Below are 16,717 nucleotides of genomic sequence, written 5' to 3'. Positions count from 1 at the left end.
GTTATGAGGACCCTGAGAGAGGACATTCTTTAGGACCCTGAGGTACCCAGGGTAAAGAACAGAGAATGGTCAGTATTCCTTCCCATTTCCTACTATACCCTAAAAAATTCAGGAGAGCAGAAAAATCCACCCATTCATGTTCCTTCTTCCTTCCTGCGCTTGGATACCTTGAAGAGAGACTTGCGCTCTTTATCTTCAGCTTGCCATGTTCTCTACAGGATCTGACTCCATTTTGTGTTGGTAAGAGCCCCAGAATCTTTACCCAAATCAGCTCTGCCATAAGGGACTTTCAGACACATAACATTGAAACCTAGTTTTGTATATATTTATATATTTTTCATTATTACCCCGTGTTACAGTCCCTTTCCTGTTCTAGTATACTTGTTCTGGTTTTAAGTTCCAGCCTTTAAGTCTTTCTTCCTTATTCTCCTTTCTATCTTCCCCTGGGAAGATGGAGGGGAGTAACAGAGAGCAATTTTGTTCTCTGGATTTTGGTTCACCCTGTCCACCAAACCGAGACATACAGTAATTTCAAAAAGCTTTCAGAGAACTGAATTATAAGAGAACCAATTCAGATGTTTTTCTTTTCATATCATTCTCTGTGAACATATCTCAAAAATACTTCCTTTACAGTTATGTTATTATACCTAAAATTTTGAACAAACTAGACAGGAAAGGAAATAAACTTGATGTAGCACTGCTGGGCCTCCTATTTGATGTGTGTAGACTCTTAGAAGGTATATGTGATAGGGAATACAATGATGCCTTAACCCCTGCAGGATATGGACCAAAGAGCCTTGCATAGTAATGCCAATATTAAGCCTGAACATTAATGTGAATCATGATTGAAAAATTTTATGTGACTGATTTAAAGTCCATTAAAAATTCTATCCCCAAGGTTTTAATGGTAGCCAAGCCAGACCACCAATTATTTTCTGTGAAAACCCCACTATAGATGTTTGAGTTCCAGATTCTGTCTATAAATCAGGATTTAAAGCCCTTCAATGACCCAACATGCTATTTGGTATCTGCTATTTTTCTTTCTAATATGAGGTGAATGAAAACATAAAACTTAGAAGCCAAGTGTTTAGCTAGAAACTGGAAATACTTGGGCAAATCTGGGTAAGTGGAAATTGTGCTGCAGAATTTAGCAAAGGATCTATCTGAAATAAATGGCATAATGGAGAGAGTATGAAACACAGGGATAGAACACCAGCTCTAGGCATTATACATTCAGGCAATCTGTGAGAAGCCAAGGGTGAAATAGCCAAATTGCTGATTGTGGTGACAGTTCATTTGAAACTTATTTGGTTCTAAGGATACCAGAATGAATGGAGTCAAATGGAGATCACAAGCAGAGAGAGTATCACAGAAACATCTGCTAGGCACTATGCTTCTCAATAAACTGATAAATGACCTGAAAAATGGGTGAATAATCAGGAGAAAAAGTCTGTAGACAGTTTTGAAATACCTGAGACAAATTTAGGCTCAGAGTAATTGCAGGACTTTGCAAGACAGAAAAATTGAGCAATAAAATGTCATATTAAACTCACTGTAGGCAAACACGAAGTTATATGTATGAGCAAAAAAATGAGTCCTAAGTGCATGTATAGAACAGGCTCCAAGATTAATGTTACTATGAAAAAGCAATGTGTTGGAAGAAAAGCAATCAAAGCTCCACAAAAAAACAGCTTAATACTCAATAGCAGGAAAAAATAAAAAAAATCCTCTAGGAATATTTATCAAATTAATAGGAAATAAAGCTGGAAAAAAATTACATCACTGCATCATCACTTTCAAGTATTCCTTTCAGGAACAACTCAACAAAAGACCTTAACCTTCAAACAACTTCCTTTTAAAGAAAGCATAACTAAACGTTTCAAACAGCAAAAAGTCCTGAACTCACCTCTCTCAAGCCTTCACTTTATTTGGTGTCTTCAGCTGCTTCAATAAACTTCACATGCCTGATCTAAATTAATTTCAGGATATATATAAAGCCACAAGTATGATAATTTATGCATCGGGCATAAATCCAGTGGAAACTGTACACAGTATTGTGCCCCTACAATTAATCAGTGGATTAAAACAAAGCAAAGTAGAGTTCTGCTTCAGACAGTGTTGACATCTCAATAGGTACCAACTGTGGATCTTTACACAAGCACAGAGTTTATCGAAAAATATATCCAACTGCTCTAGTCCAGGATTAACTGTAATTACCCTCAAAAATAATGGAGGCGAAACACGTGGTGGGGGGAGGTGTGGAACTACAACCAAAACCACAACCTCTGTCATATGTGCTTATGTAAAAACCTGAAGGCTGTGATGTACAGTGAAGTCTTGCCTGAAACAGTACATGAAATTTATACTCTCTGGCTCTTATAAGTTTATGTTCTTACTTACAAAAAAGCAGGGAGTCTAGGCTGGAAGTGATCCCATTATACAACCATTATGACACACATCAGAAAAAAATCTGCATTACATATTCAGACACTGAAAACAATTGTGTAGTGTCAGACTCATATGGATAGAGGAATGTATTCTGAGAAGCAAACATACTGTGATGAGTAGTTGTGTTTCCTGGCCATTTCTGAGTCATCACAGGTTGGTCCTGCAGTAAGAAACAATGACTGGGAGATGATGTGGTGCAAGGAGATCAACATTACAACAGACAAAGACAAATTAGGTACTTCATGTTAGTTCATTACTTCAGCATCTTTTACAAGCTAACCGCTCTACACCACCTTAGGCATTTGTTGTCCTAATTTCCACTCCAGAGTGTCAGCAGTACATAGAACACATACGTAGTGGCAACTTGCATATGCTGTTTCTTCAGCATACGCATCAGCAGTTGTTTGTTTGGTTTGATTTGTATTTTTGGATGGGTTTTTATTTAATCTTCCTGGATAAAGCCACTTTTGTCATTCTAGTGGCCAGTAGTCAGCAAAGCATTTGTATTCATACAATAATTTTTACTTCACCAGGTACAAAAGTCAGATGTTGAAGGATGAGAAATAATTGATCTAGCAAGAAGGTGAGAAGGTGGCCTCCTGTTCCAAAATTTTACATGAAAGAGATAATGTCAAACCATTTTTTAAATACAAATTTCTTTCTCTTAATCTCCAAAATGGAAAGGAATAAAGACTTTTTTCTTTTTTTTTTTTTTCTTTCCTTTTCCAGCAAATACTGGCAGTTAAAAAGCACAGTGTTTTGATGCAAATAAATTTTGCTGCAGACTTTCAACAAGTTCTGCTCTTTTTCGTGGAAGTTACCTTAAAGCCAGTGTTCTCAGAACTTCTTTTGTGAAACACAAGGAAAGGCACTGCTGCAGTCTTAGCTAAAGGTTACGTAAAATAAAAATGTTTCCCAGCAATTTCACACTCCAGTTTCATCGTAAATACCTTCTAATTACTTAGGAGAATTCTTAACATTATTTCAAAGAAAATTATCAAGTAGCTAAACAAGCTTATTTCTTTTTGTTATGGAAGATGATTATACAATCATAGAATTATAGAACGTGTGGGGCTGGAAGGGACCTTTAAAGGTCATCCAGCCTGGCCCACCCTGCAGTGCACAGGGATCTTTTTAACTAGATCAGGTTGCTCAGAGCCTCGTCAAGTCTGACCTTGAATGATTCCAGGGATGTGGCCTCCTCCACAACAACTATGGGCAACCAGCTTCAGTGCTTCACCACCGTCCTTGTGAATAACTTTTTCCTAATGTTTAATCTAAATCTACCCTGCTCTAGTTTACGGACATTGCCCCTCATCTTATCTCTACACATCCTTATAAACAGTCCCTCCCCAGCAGAATGCTGCAGTCAATGCTTTTTATCTCAATTTGTAGATTCACAGAAATAGAGTAAGCCATTTGGAGCACCAATCGGTTTTTTTTACTGAGTCATACTGAAGAGTTCTGCTCTGTTGTTTTGGTTCTAACACCAGTAATATCTTATCAAACATGTACACTCCATTGTTTCAGACATTCAGTTATCACAGTAATCGTGCACTGTAAAACGTTTATTTTGGGGATTATTTTTTATGTACATGAAAATAAGAGACTTCCTGCACTACAAGGATGAATCATGGCTTCAGTAACTATTTTGTAAACTTGTTCTCAGTCACTACATGAATAAAATTCTGACTCTTGATGTAGAATTACTGGTCAACTGAAAAGATATCCACTCATGCTGTGTTATCAGTTGATTGACACCATCACTCAAGATAATGAGTACAGTTGCTTTATCACCTTTCTTTCTATTGTGCCATTTTACAAGGTCATTTACGATTGACACAAAGCATCAGAAAACTTTTCCCCAACCTGACCACAGAATCATTGTTTCTGGATTATACCAAATGACAGAGGCAACTTCTTTTTCTCCACATGCAATACTATTTTTGCACTCAGAGCTTTCTAGTTTCACCATCACTCATCTTCTGAATACAAACAAAAAAATTACTTTCTCATTTCATTGTACCTTACAAATTTTGGAAGAAAAGCTATATGATAAACAGTATCAAAGGCATCTCTAAACAGGATTCAAGAGTGCTTCCAACTTCATTTTGCACCTGAACTCCAGCAAAATCTAAAAATATTGGCAACTGCAGAACTTATTCTTAAATTCAAAACCAGTTTCAAGCATACTGATAGTGGCCAAGCCATTTTGCAGTATCAAACCTCTCCAGTTTTCATCTCATACATTTTTATTGTCACTTGTGGGCTGCCATGGAAGAGAAGGGTGGCAGCCTCCAGCTCCAAAAGCTACTTGTACATGGGAATAAACAGGCTTGGGTGTTTCTGGTTCAGATTCTTGTACCTCAACAATGCAGAAAGCATTGTCTTTGTTGTCTGCCCTATAATGACTGAGCTACACTCATTTTGTACAGTAAGAATGTACAGATAATTACAGTGTTCATTCTGGTTTATTATTTTTTCTCCTAATATAAAAGGTATCTGTAGCATCTTGCTTTGAGACTTCTTGGAGTGTTTTCAAGCACAGAAGATTCTCCTAGAAATGTGACCAGGATTTTATATTTTAATTTTTCAGAGCCAGAAATAATTTTGCTAGCGCAAATAAGATCTTAAGATTTTATTCATAAGAGTAGCTTGAGTGTGATGGATCTTACCCTGTTTGCTGCCACCAGCAGGCAGTAAGACATTGGCACCAGCATATTTTATTAACAAATCATCTGCAAACTCTTTGTTCCCTGCATATATATAGGTTGTACGCTTTGGGTAAGTTTTCTTCCCTCACATAATTTTCTTATTATTAACAGAACTGTACTGAACAATTCAATAACATGAATGAAAAACACAGAGAGGCCATAAAAAATAAAATGGACTGCAGAAGGTCCATTCAATTTGATCTGCAATTTAAATTTTAGATCAAGCATCTACAGAAACAGTAGAATCTTAATACATTTTGAAGAATTGAAATATTGATACAAACTAGCATTTTTCTTTGGTTAAAATTCAAGTCAGTACATATAATTACAGGTATTTCCAATTCAAAAGCTTTTTCATTCTACCACTGAATACGTGTACAGCACATAAAAAGAGTATATGGGCAGAATGGAGAAATATTCACTTATCCAGAAGTAAGACCAATTGTATCCAGTGTTACTCTTCACAGTTTTACTCTAGATTTTCTTATTCTGTATGATCTTCAAATTTTGTATAAAATTAAAATTATTATTATGAAGAAATAGTAGCTACTTCCAAAAATACATTTTCATTATTGCTTTGAACATATTGCTACAAGTCAATTGTATGTCTTCAGTTTATCTTTGTTTATTAACAACTGTTTTTACTCTAGTAAAGCAAGTTATATAAATAGGCAGAATTTGTTCAGAAAGATAGGTAAACATATAGATATGAACTATATGCATGCAGGAATGTGTTTGATATTTCACACATCCAGAAAAATTTTATAATGGAAAACCACTAAAAAGTAGAAAAATAATGTGTAGACATTTGAAAATTGTGTGCACTGTACATGGAGATAAATTATAGCGGTTGCGACCCCAGATGCACTTACATGAACAATTTTTTTGTGTGCAATGACTGAATTTATACAAAGTCATGTGGTTCTACATGTGTTTCCTAAACTTGAATAACAAATTCTGTATTTAAAAGATTAAGCATCTGTTTATTATGTGTAGCTTTTAGCTGGAAATTGGGATTGCAATTCCATAAGAATCCCTGTCAACAGACATCATCACTTTCCAGGTTTAAAATGCTCACAAAATAGAATTTCTTTTATGACACTAACTTGTTCCTCAACTAAATCAAGAAAAAGGTGGGAAAAAAATCACCAAAAAACCACCAAAACATGTTAAACAGTTTTCTCAAGGCTATACAAATACTTGAATAAACAGAAACCTTTAATTCTTCTGCTTTCAAAAAATAGAGAGTAATTCCAAATAGTTAATTTTACATTATTTTAGGGCCTCTTTCTGAGAAGTTCTGGTGGTTTATCACTTCTTTTAAGGCCTACAGGAATTTTTCAGGATTGGTACCTTAATTTTGTCAGGAGTTAACATATTGATTAAATGTACTGATGACTTTACAGTTTTATTCTTAAACAGTCTTCAGAGAGTTTCAGTTTAGTTATTTGTGGCTGCCAGCCTCCTATGGTATGCTAAATGATGCAACTGTGACACTGAGACTGATGCAGTATTTCAGAAAAATTCAGGCTTTCAGCATGAATTAGAATATCGGGCTTTGACTCAGAACTTACATTTTTGTTCAGAGATGGAAAAACGAATTGTTTTACAGATTCCACAGTAACTTGAAATTCTAAGATAATCACCTGGGAAGGCTCAGACCTAGATTCCAGACACTGTATTAAAAATAGTTTACAGAAAGTAGAATTAAACTGGAGCAACTGAGCAAGCTCCACTCAAAGCACCTCATAGAGTTCTGTATGAGGTGGTTTCTTTGAGAATGGATGCCATTTCAAAGCAGGAGGAGCAATTAGAAATCTCATGTGGTTTAAGGTTTCTGCAGTCATTTGTACATGGGGGAAAAGCCACCACCATAACTTTCTCTTTACCAAGTATAAGGAAATGTTTCTCCCCAAGGCACGAGGCTCCAGATTTTGCATGTGTGATTTAAACACACATGTAAAGTAACCAAGTTGTCAGAAAACTGAATAGTATTTGGCATGCTTTTCATACAGATCATGGAACTGAAGGAAAAAAACCCATGGAATTCTGAATTGCGTAACATGTGTAACTAATTTGATTAGGACAAGATGTAAGAGACATCCCTGTGCTTACCATCTTTGTTGGCTTATGCTGGTCTACACTGAGGCCATGGTGAATTACCGTTAAGGTATCTCTTGCCTCACACCTTGCAGAGAGGGTTCTGTTCTTAACTCTGACAGACAATCTGTTCCGTCAAAAGGTAGGTGCTGCAAGAACTCAGAATTATAAGCTCCAGTCCTAGCTAGGTTCTGAGGAATACACACCCAAACTCTAAGGAACACAGTAAAAAAAAAAAAAATACATTAACTGTCCAACATTCAGATTACTGAATTTTGAAAGAAAACATTTAGTTGAAAACATCTAATGACACACTGTCAGGTCTGTTTAATCAGCTGCCAAATTCCAATTTACATTTTTTATTCTACCTTCATTTTATACACTCCTATGACTACTGACTTGAAATTCATTCTGACCAGCTGTACTGTATATGAAATGGCATTGGACCTAAGTTACTTTCTCAGAGCTAAAGGCCTTATATTCTTTTCTTCTGCTGAAGCTTCCTCTGCTTCTTCAAATGTAACAGTACAGAAGTGCCCTTTCACTTATTAGAAGACGTATACTTTATAAATCATTATATCAGTACCTATATCTATATCTCTTTCATGCCAAAGGGTCATTTCAGTGCATTGCAGGTATGGAAAATCAGTAGAAACTGATTAAGATGAAACCAAAGCGGTATGAAAAATGGTGCTATTAAATACTACAGTGTTAGCACAATTCAGTCATCCCATCATTTAACCCATCTATGGAGAGTGGAATTTATTTGGATCTAATTTTTGTTATGTCTTTCCTTATTGAAATTTATCGTTCTGAGAAGTAGAGACAAGACCTCAAAGAAATAGTAGCATGGTTCAAAAACATGCCATAGCTGTAGTTCAACAAGTTAGTGCAAGATCCTACATAAAAACAAAACAGATATCATTCATGTATCAGCATTATAATATGACAATGTAATCAGTGACTGATTTATTAAATACAGCTACCATTTAATACTGATTGGAACATGTTTTTTTGCACTAAAACACCTGCTCCTAGGTTGCAAAAAAGCAGTCTGACAGTTTAAATAAGGAAGATATAATCCATGAAAAATATTTGTGTCTACTTAAGCATATTTTGATAAAAACTGCTTCAGCTCAGTAACTTCAGTTTAATGGCAAGGTCCTTTTCAAACAGAAACAACAAAGACATCAAGTATTGGTTAACTGCTTGAGCAAAGAAACAGCATGGAAACAAGCTGCAGTAGATGTTATCACTGAGGAGTTCCCAGGTATGTTTCATTCAAAAGTTTGGGTCTACTTAAGTTACATTCTGGTGACATTGTTTTTCTTTCTGCATTGCACACGAAAATTCATTTTTCTGTTGGGGAAATTTGTGAACAGCATCAGAGACAAATAAATTACTTACTGAGCAGTAAGGAATAGTAGTGGAAGCTCAGAAAAGCTGCTGAAATAAACTTGAGGGCAGCCACTTCACAGATCCCTGAGATTTATCTGGTTTAGGTCAGATAGCAGGGCTCCAGGACAAAAAAATGAAAGAAGATGTGTGGTCTAACACATAAATTCAGAAAAGACTGCGATGAGCTTGTTATTCTAGAGCCTAGTAACAGAAAATAACAGACGGGGATATTGCAGCTGCTGGAAGGCTACGAACAGAAACAGTGGAAAATGCTGGAAATGTCTGTCTTCCCAGCAGCTGTGGAATTAAGTGCTATTTATAGGGCCTGCCATAAGTGATAACATTTTCTCCCAGAAAAATCTTTAAATCAGTGAGAAGTTAAGAGCAAGGGAGAGATGAACAGTCTGCTGGTTAGGTAGTTTTCTTTGCAGTTGCCAACATGGATGTTTTCTGCATCACTCTTCTTCTAATTGGTAACTACACCCCTTGATGACACTTTAAACAGGAACAGACTCTTCTGTCTTAACTAAATTTATTTTGCAAAACAAAAGGCAAACTGCATCATGGATTAATTGGTCTGTTTGTCCTTTATTTTCAGATAACTTGGTTGCACAAGGACTACAGATGCTTCCTTGTGGAATAGAAGCTATTCTATTGTATGATACCTTAAACACTCCTCTAAGCTTAAAATAGTCATTTATGATGGACAGTAAAATAAGATAATTGTCTTTCCCAAGCTTGTTCTTTCATTCACTAATAAACATTTTCATTGAGGAATAAAATCATAAAATGATATGGAACATATAATAGAAAGGTAGGGCTATCAGTAAGATGGAAAGCACCTTCCTGCTCTCTAGTGCTGTCATTCATATTCTCCATTGTGTAGATGAAAAAAAAAAAGCCATGTCAGACACCATCACTGCACCAGTGATTCTGCATTTGTTGAATAAGAAAATCACCTCCCTGTGCCTCTGTTTCAAGCCTTGGATGAGTCAGTTCCTCAGCCCAATGACTCTTCAGTATGCACAAAATGGAGCCCGATTTTATCTGGAAATGTTAAGCATTAGTAAACAATATCTTGCAGTGAAGAAAATGGAAAAGCAAAGTAACAGCCACTCTGAACATACAGGACTTAATCATCTTCCCTCCAGGCACCGTCAGTTCGTTCTCTAGTAACAATGAGACGTAGTGGTACACTTTAAACAGAGAAGTAGAGTCTTAAAGAAGTAGACATTTATGAAGGGCAGCACAGTTTCACTTCTATTAAATAATTAGAATGGAAGACACACATCTGCTGAGCAGCAACTGTTTCCCAGATTCTTTTCTAGGAAAAAAACAATCCCTTATCGCTTGCTTAAGTAACACAAAGCTATGAAAAAAACAGTGTAAATACAAAGACCAAGAACAGCTCCTCTAACCTTAACTCCACCCTTCTTGCCTATAATAGGAATTATTTTTCTTTTTATTCTAATGTGTTTGGCAATCTATTCAAACTAAACTGGGATTGTGAATGCTCCTAAAAGAGATCTTACTAAGGGAAAAAGAAAATCAGTAAAAGTGGCTTCATCCTGGCTCAAACCAGGACAACTTTTCATAAATTACATCTGGTTTGTTAATTGTACTTATTGTCTCCTGGAAGTCACCTTGGAAGCCAAATTGCAAGAGTACTCTATTCCATTTTATTATCATATTCAAGTATTTGCCATAGTGATTTTTTTGTTTCTTCCTCTTCAGCGGGTATAATATTATTAACACTTCATAGTTACACATCACAACCGTTTTGGATATGTTAAAATGCAGTAGTATTATGGATGTTATAAGAAGACTGTGTGAAGATTCAATGCAGGTTTTACAGACGTGCTTATGGCATGCAGTTCTTCAGACATTATTTGTGGGAAGTGCTTTTAAAGGAGGGAAGTCTAGCTATTAAGCACTTTTAATACCCTTATACACAATGTTACATTTTATTACAGCAGAGAAGGTCTGCTGGTAGAATTAGCTAAAATCTCCATTATGAGGAAACAGCTAGGATTTGAAAGAAATAAAAATTACCTAAATTTATCATAAAATAATAATAATTTAATTTATGACCTATACATTTGTATTTATATATGTACTTATTTGTGCTTATAAATTGCAAGTTCAAAACTAATGACAGATTTTGACCAAAAATGCATCTTTAAAGTATTTTTAAATTAACTATACTCTCACAGTCTTGCAATAAGTGTAACAACTGATAACCACAGGAAAAACAGCTACAAGTTTACCAAGCACTAGAGAATGAAATTGGAGGGGGGGGGGGGGCGGGGGGGGGAAAGAAAGAAAAGGATTATTTTCTCTTTCATTCCCTTACCATCACATGGGTTGATACACAGATCCAGTGATGAAATGTGATGGTGCATGGCTCCCATACAAAAAAACATATCTGCATCTAACCTGAATATAAAGAGTTTTTTCATAGGTTTAATCATGTCCATGTTCAGATTACTATTTGCAAGTCCTTATAACATTAACAGCTCTAGAATCAACTTTTCTTTGTGTTATTTTTCCTTCAGTATCTTCATCATTGTCTTTATCTGCATTACTGAGAATTTTGGCCTACATCAAAGCCATTCAAGAGAAATACCAACTCATGTGCTTAATTGACTTATGCAAGTTGTTCTGCTAAAGTCCTATATGATATCTGTTTATATGCCCGAGGCCTTGGCTGTGTCAAAGCAATTTTATAGCTAAAGAAAGCATTTTATAGCTATAGGCAGAACTAACCTCATGTTTGCTTTTTAAACTCAAAATATTTTATTGTCAAGTGAGCAGAATTAGACCCACACCGTGTATTTTTGAAAATGTCACCTCACATTTTCTGTCGTCAGAGTTACACCAATGATCCAATACCCATACATTAATTCAAAAGGATAATCACTGGGATTTATCATACAAATCATTCAGTGTTTATCCTTGACATTCTCGGCAATATCCAAAGACAGTTCTACTCACTTATAATGGAACTGACTGGGAGGACTGAATTAAATAAGCATATTGCTTTATGCAAAGATTAATAAAAATCCAGAGTAGTAAAACTCACATAGGCCTTTTACAAGTTTGTTACAGACAAATGTAGGTGCTTTTTGTCTTTATAGTGCCAAGTGAAAACCAGAACTGCAAAATCATTTTTAAATTTGCTTGATACTGTAACTCACTCATGTTCACTGTTTGGTCTTTTTCAGGAATTCCATGATCTTGCATTTTTATCCCTCCCTGTTCTTCTGATGAGCATGTAACATAATAGCATTATGATCCTCAAGAGGGGATTGTACTTGATACTATAATCCGCGTAAATAATGATATCACATGCTAGTTTATTTAACATCCCTTTATACATTAAAAATGTACATAATTAAAAAGTAGTTATATCTGCTATTTAGTAACTCAGCCATAAGAAATTATTCTAAACAGTTGCTTGCTAGATAAAGGGAAGGTCTCTATATGGAAGGTATGACAAGATTGTATTGAAAGCACAGGCCCAGACATGGGAGCATAAAAAAAAAAAGTGTAAACATTACTGAGTCTCAGAAGGAACACTATTAGTCACTTCACAAATAGTTTATTCTTTGGTAGGAAATCAGTTAATTTTAATGCCAATAAACTATTTACCATATTTAGAAAACATGTCATATAAAAAGTTTCAATCCACATACATAGTTTAGACTTATTTTGTTTGTAATTATTTTGAAAATTCTCCATGTGATTTCAAGCAAGTTTAGGCACTCTGGTGCTTGCAGCAGTGACATCAACAATTTGTTTAGATTATTTTCAGTCTCAGTAAACATCCATGACTATTCTTTTTATAGTTATAATTCTTTCCTTATAGCTTCCTATCCTGTTCCTTGTTGAGATGCTCATTTCTACTTGAATTAACCTCTCACTCCTAAAATTAGTTATCACAAGTTCTTCTTAGACTCACCTACAAACCAACCTCATATCCAGTAATTCTTAAGTTGCAAACATTTTCCCAACCTGTATTAATCCATTAGATAGAAGAAACCTCGACTCATTTGTTCTAACATCAGTAACTAGGACCACACCCTTCTAAGGGTGTATCTGGACATTTGCATGGGACTGGTACCTGTAACATAAGAGCAATGGGAAAACCGATCTAGCCAGAGGCCAGGCAAGATATTCTAGGTTAGTGCAGTTCTTACCAGTTCTTATCCTGGTGACAACATCACTCACCAAAACTTTACAACCCGTGTTAGGATTCTATTTCCCCTCTCACACTAAGTATGAATTGCACACATGCCAGCATCAAATCTTGCACAACTCACCAGAAGCAACAGCACATGTCAGGGGACAAAGTGTGGCAGCCTCACCTGCTGAGATCCCCACCAGCTAAAAGTGCTAGAGCTGCCACTGCTCTGGGGCATCCCAAATACCTACGGACAACTGAAACGAGGCCTAATAGTCCATGATGTGGTTTGCCCACCTCATTTTCCAAGCACCTCTCACTAGAGCATGTTTACATCTCCTCATCTACCTTTGGGCCTCTCATGTTGTTCAAAGTATATCCCCTAATTGAGTCACACTCTAGGACCCCACAGCATTATCTCCTGAGTCTTATCCTGAGTCTCTTTGTATTTGGGACAATTGAGAATCTTCATCCAAACCCAGAAGGACTTTTTGTCTGAAACCTATGAGAATGACATATTCCTCTGAAATAATATATATTATTTTATTAACAATTAAATATTCTGCACTAATGGACATTCACTTTAGAGAATTTTGGTCATATTTTAGCTGTCAGCCTTATATTTCTCCTTCTATCATTGCTTTTACTTTTTGTAAAGGAATTTGCTGCCTCTGCAGAACAAATATGCATATCTGATTATACATGCAATATTAAAGAAGGCCAAAATGAACACACAAACACTTTCCAACTGAATTCAGTTTGAAATATTACTCAAAAAGACAAAGAGTACAGTAGAATGTGCTGAAATTGAAGTAATAAATTTTAAAATAAACTTGAGAAGATTTACTTTGTATTAAAAAGCTACTGACTGTGCTGTCAAGACCATTTTCATTATGACTTCAATATCTTTTCCTTGAACAGCAAAAGCTTCTAGATGAGTTACACACTGATCCTGGGCAGAAAGTGAGTCATCAGTGGGAAGAAAGAATGTTAAATGTAAATGAGGGAACTAATGATGCTGCTGTTAAAAATACAAATATGGCAGAAAGGAGAACATGAAAGCATTTGACAATTAGATCTTCCAATTGGTAAATAACAGGAGCCATTAAAAAAATTACAACAAAAAAAAATACAACAATTACATTGATAATAACTGTTTGGATTAGCTGCATCCTGGTTGTTTGTTAACTACATAACAATATTAACTGAATGCAGCTGAATAGTTACCCTAGAAAAAATGCTCCAAGTTTCAATTTACTATTTAATCAATAAGAAACTGTCATCCAATACTATGGAGTCTCACCCCATATATGAAAAAGAAATTCTAAATGCCAAGATATGCAAGAGATGCAGTTCTTTTTGAATGAATATTCTCACTGAATATTTTAAAATCTGGACTAATTCACTCACATAGTTTATGCACCACCATATAACAGAAACACATAGATGAAATACAAAGATGAAATGAACTAGTAAGATTTTTGTAGTGCATAGGAGTATATGGATGAACAGTAACTTAAATTTCACCACTTAACTTTCATCCTTTAGACATAAATAGACCTTAAACAACAAGGAAAATGTAACAATATCAAAGGAAGAGGTGACCTTTGGCATTTGCTATTGCTCCCTGTAGGAGTTCTAATGCATATCTTGTTTCAAGCCTCGTTGTTTGTGAAAGCATCCTTTTACATTAACATAGCATAACAGCAATTGGCATTCTCTTCTGTAGCACTAATGACCTCATTTTCTCTTGATGTAACCAAATGGTTTTAGTCAGAATGGAAACCAGCTTTTTTACCTACTAGAGAGCAAAGATAGAAGACAGTACTGAATATTAACATAAAAATTTAACTGAAACAGTAGCTCTTTAAAGTAATATCCAGTGACAGCCTTTGCCATGCCTCTGCTGCCCTGAGTTTCTTTCTGGTTACACAAATCTAGTCATCTTTAAAAGGCACAAGTAAAATAGGCTTGGAGATAGGAAATGCATTTCTCCAGTGAGGAAAGAAGAAACAAGCTGAAATAATCCAAGTTTTCCCACAGCAACCTACCCACTTTCCAAGCCAATTTCTTCTATTCAGGCATGTAGGCAGGGTTTCCCATGGCAAGAGTGAGGGCCTTTTAACACCAGAACCATGTTTACAGTGATGAGAGGTAAACACTGATAAAACACACAGTGTTTTTTCAATACAAAGCATATACCAAAAAGAATTAAAAGCTGCTGGTTAGCTGAGGGATCTTGGAAAGAAGCATTTGGTGGGAAATCAAACAAGGCCATTCTGAGTGAGATTACTAAAGCCCAGTGCTATTTGACATTTTCACCAGTAATCTGGAGGCAAACGTAAAAACACTGTTTGTAATGTTTGCAGATAGACTGTGGAAAGCTAAAAAATTGTCAGTCCAGGTCAGTTAGAGCAAGAAGCCTTCCCTGCTCTTCCAGAGGATCCCCACTGGTGGATAAGGTCTTTTGAAAACTAGCCCAATAAATAAAATGCATTTTAAACTAAGCAAATGTAAAGTTGCACAACAAAGATTAAGGAATTAAATCTGTAACTAACATACAGGGGAATCTTGACTAAGGCAAGAAATTAAGGATTGTTAAAGACAAACTCTAAATGAGCGCTATAAGGTATGCTGTGATTGAGTAAATACAATTTTTGGAACAAACTAGGAGCTGGGAACAGTAGGAAAAAATGAGCACTACCTCTGAATATAAGTAACAGTGAGAATGGAATGTTGTGTGGAGGTGTGATATACAGATAAAAAAAAAAAAAGTTGAAAAACTGGAATGTGTGTGGCAGAAGTCATTGATATAACAAGGAGATGCTTAAAACTGGAAGGCATATAAAGCTCAATCTGTTGACTGTATCAACAGGAAAACTGGAGGACATTTTCCATGGAGAACAGATGAACTTCCAAAGAGGAAAATGTTTCCTATTAAAATCCAGAGGAAAACTCAGGTGTGAAAGTTGAAGCCAGAGAAGGTCAAGTTATGAAAGAAGTCTCCAGCAATATGGGCATGATAATCAAATTACTGAGGGGAAAAAAAGGCAGATTCTCTGCAAAATATGAAAAAAATCTAAGAATTTTCAAACCTAGAAACTGTTCAGGAAATAAAATTGTCAAAAAAGACTGCTGGAATAGAAATGAAGATTTCCATAGTCATTATTCAGGCACTTAGGGTACACAATATTTCACACTATAGCAAAGAAGATGAGCTACAAGAAAAATAAGCATCTGACTCCTTCTGATCATGGTCTCAAGAATCTTTGTTTCATTGTGGTTTTTGTTCTGAATATCTAACACCATTTCATTGTCATAACCCATCTCCCTCACCAAGTGAAGAGATTCATTAATAAACACATTGTTGATTTGTAAATAATGGATTTTACCATCTGCTAGCATTTCTGAAGTATTTTCTTTTGTGTGGAAAAGAAAATTTTATTTCAAAGCATTTCTGAAGGGAAAAGAGATTAAATTAGAGAAGCTTTATATCAAAAATACTTTTTCATATTTAGGGATCTCTTTCTGTATTTTTCTATATTTCTCTAGTTAGAAAATTCAGCATGGGCAAGTGCAATTAAAGAAATAAATTATAATTCTTGGATCCAGTAAATAAAATAGTCTAATAAACTTACAAACACTATTTTATTCAGAACTTCAGAAAACAGACAATAGTTTCATACATATTTCAAAGGCACTGCAAGATATTCTTTAATTACAGAAATCCTGTATACAGCTGCAGTCTGTATTATACAGTTTCATTCTGCTAGGTGTTTTTCCTTTGACACTGAAACAATTGAAAATTTACTAACTCACAAAATTGCTCCATCTTTGAAGAGCTGCAGACTTGTTTATATAAATATGATTCTAG

At 35.4% G+C, this 16,717-nt stretch overlaps 1 protein-coding gene across 1 annotated transcript in view; it reads right to left on the bottom strand.

Annotated features, from left to right (window-relative positions):
• AKAP6 (A-kinase anchoring protein 6) overlaps window positions 1–16,717 on the bottom strand; it is a 280,187-nt gene that overhangs the window by 235,340 nt on the left and 28,130 nt on the right. The gene's annotated exons all lie outside the window — the stretch shown is intronic.

This window comes from Apus apus, chromosome 5 (genome assembly GCF_020740795.1).
Source record: "Apus apus isolate bApuApu2 chromosome 5, bApuApu2.pri.cur, whole genome shotgun sequence".
Lineage (NCBI taxonomy): Eukaryota > Metazoa > Chordata > Aves > Apodiformes > Apodidae > Apus > Apus apus.
This window is presented reverse-complemented; position numbering and strand designations above follow the sequence as displayed.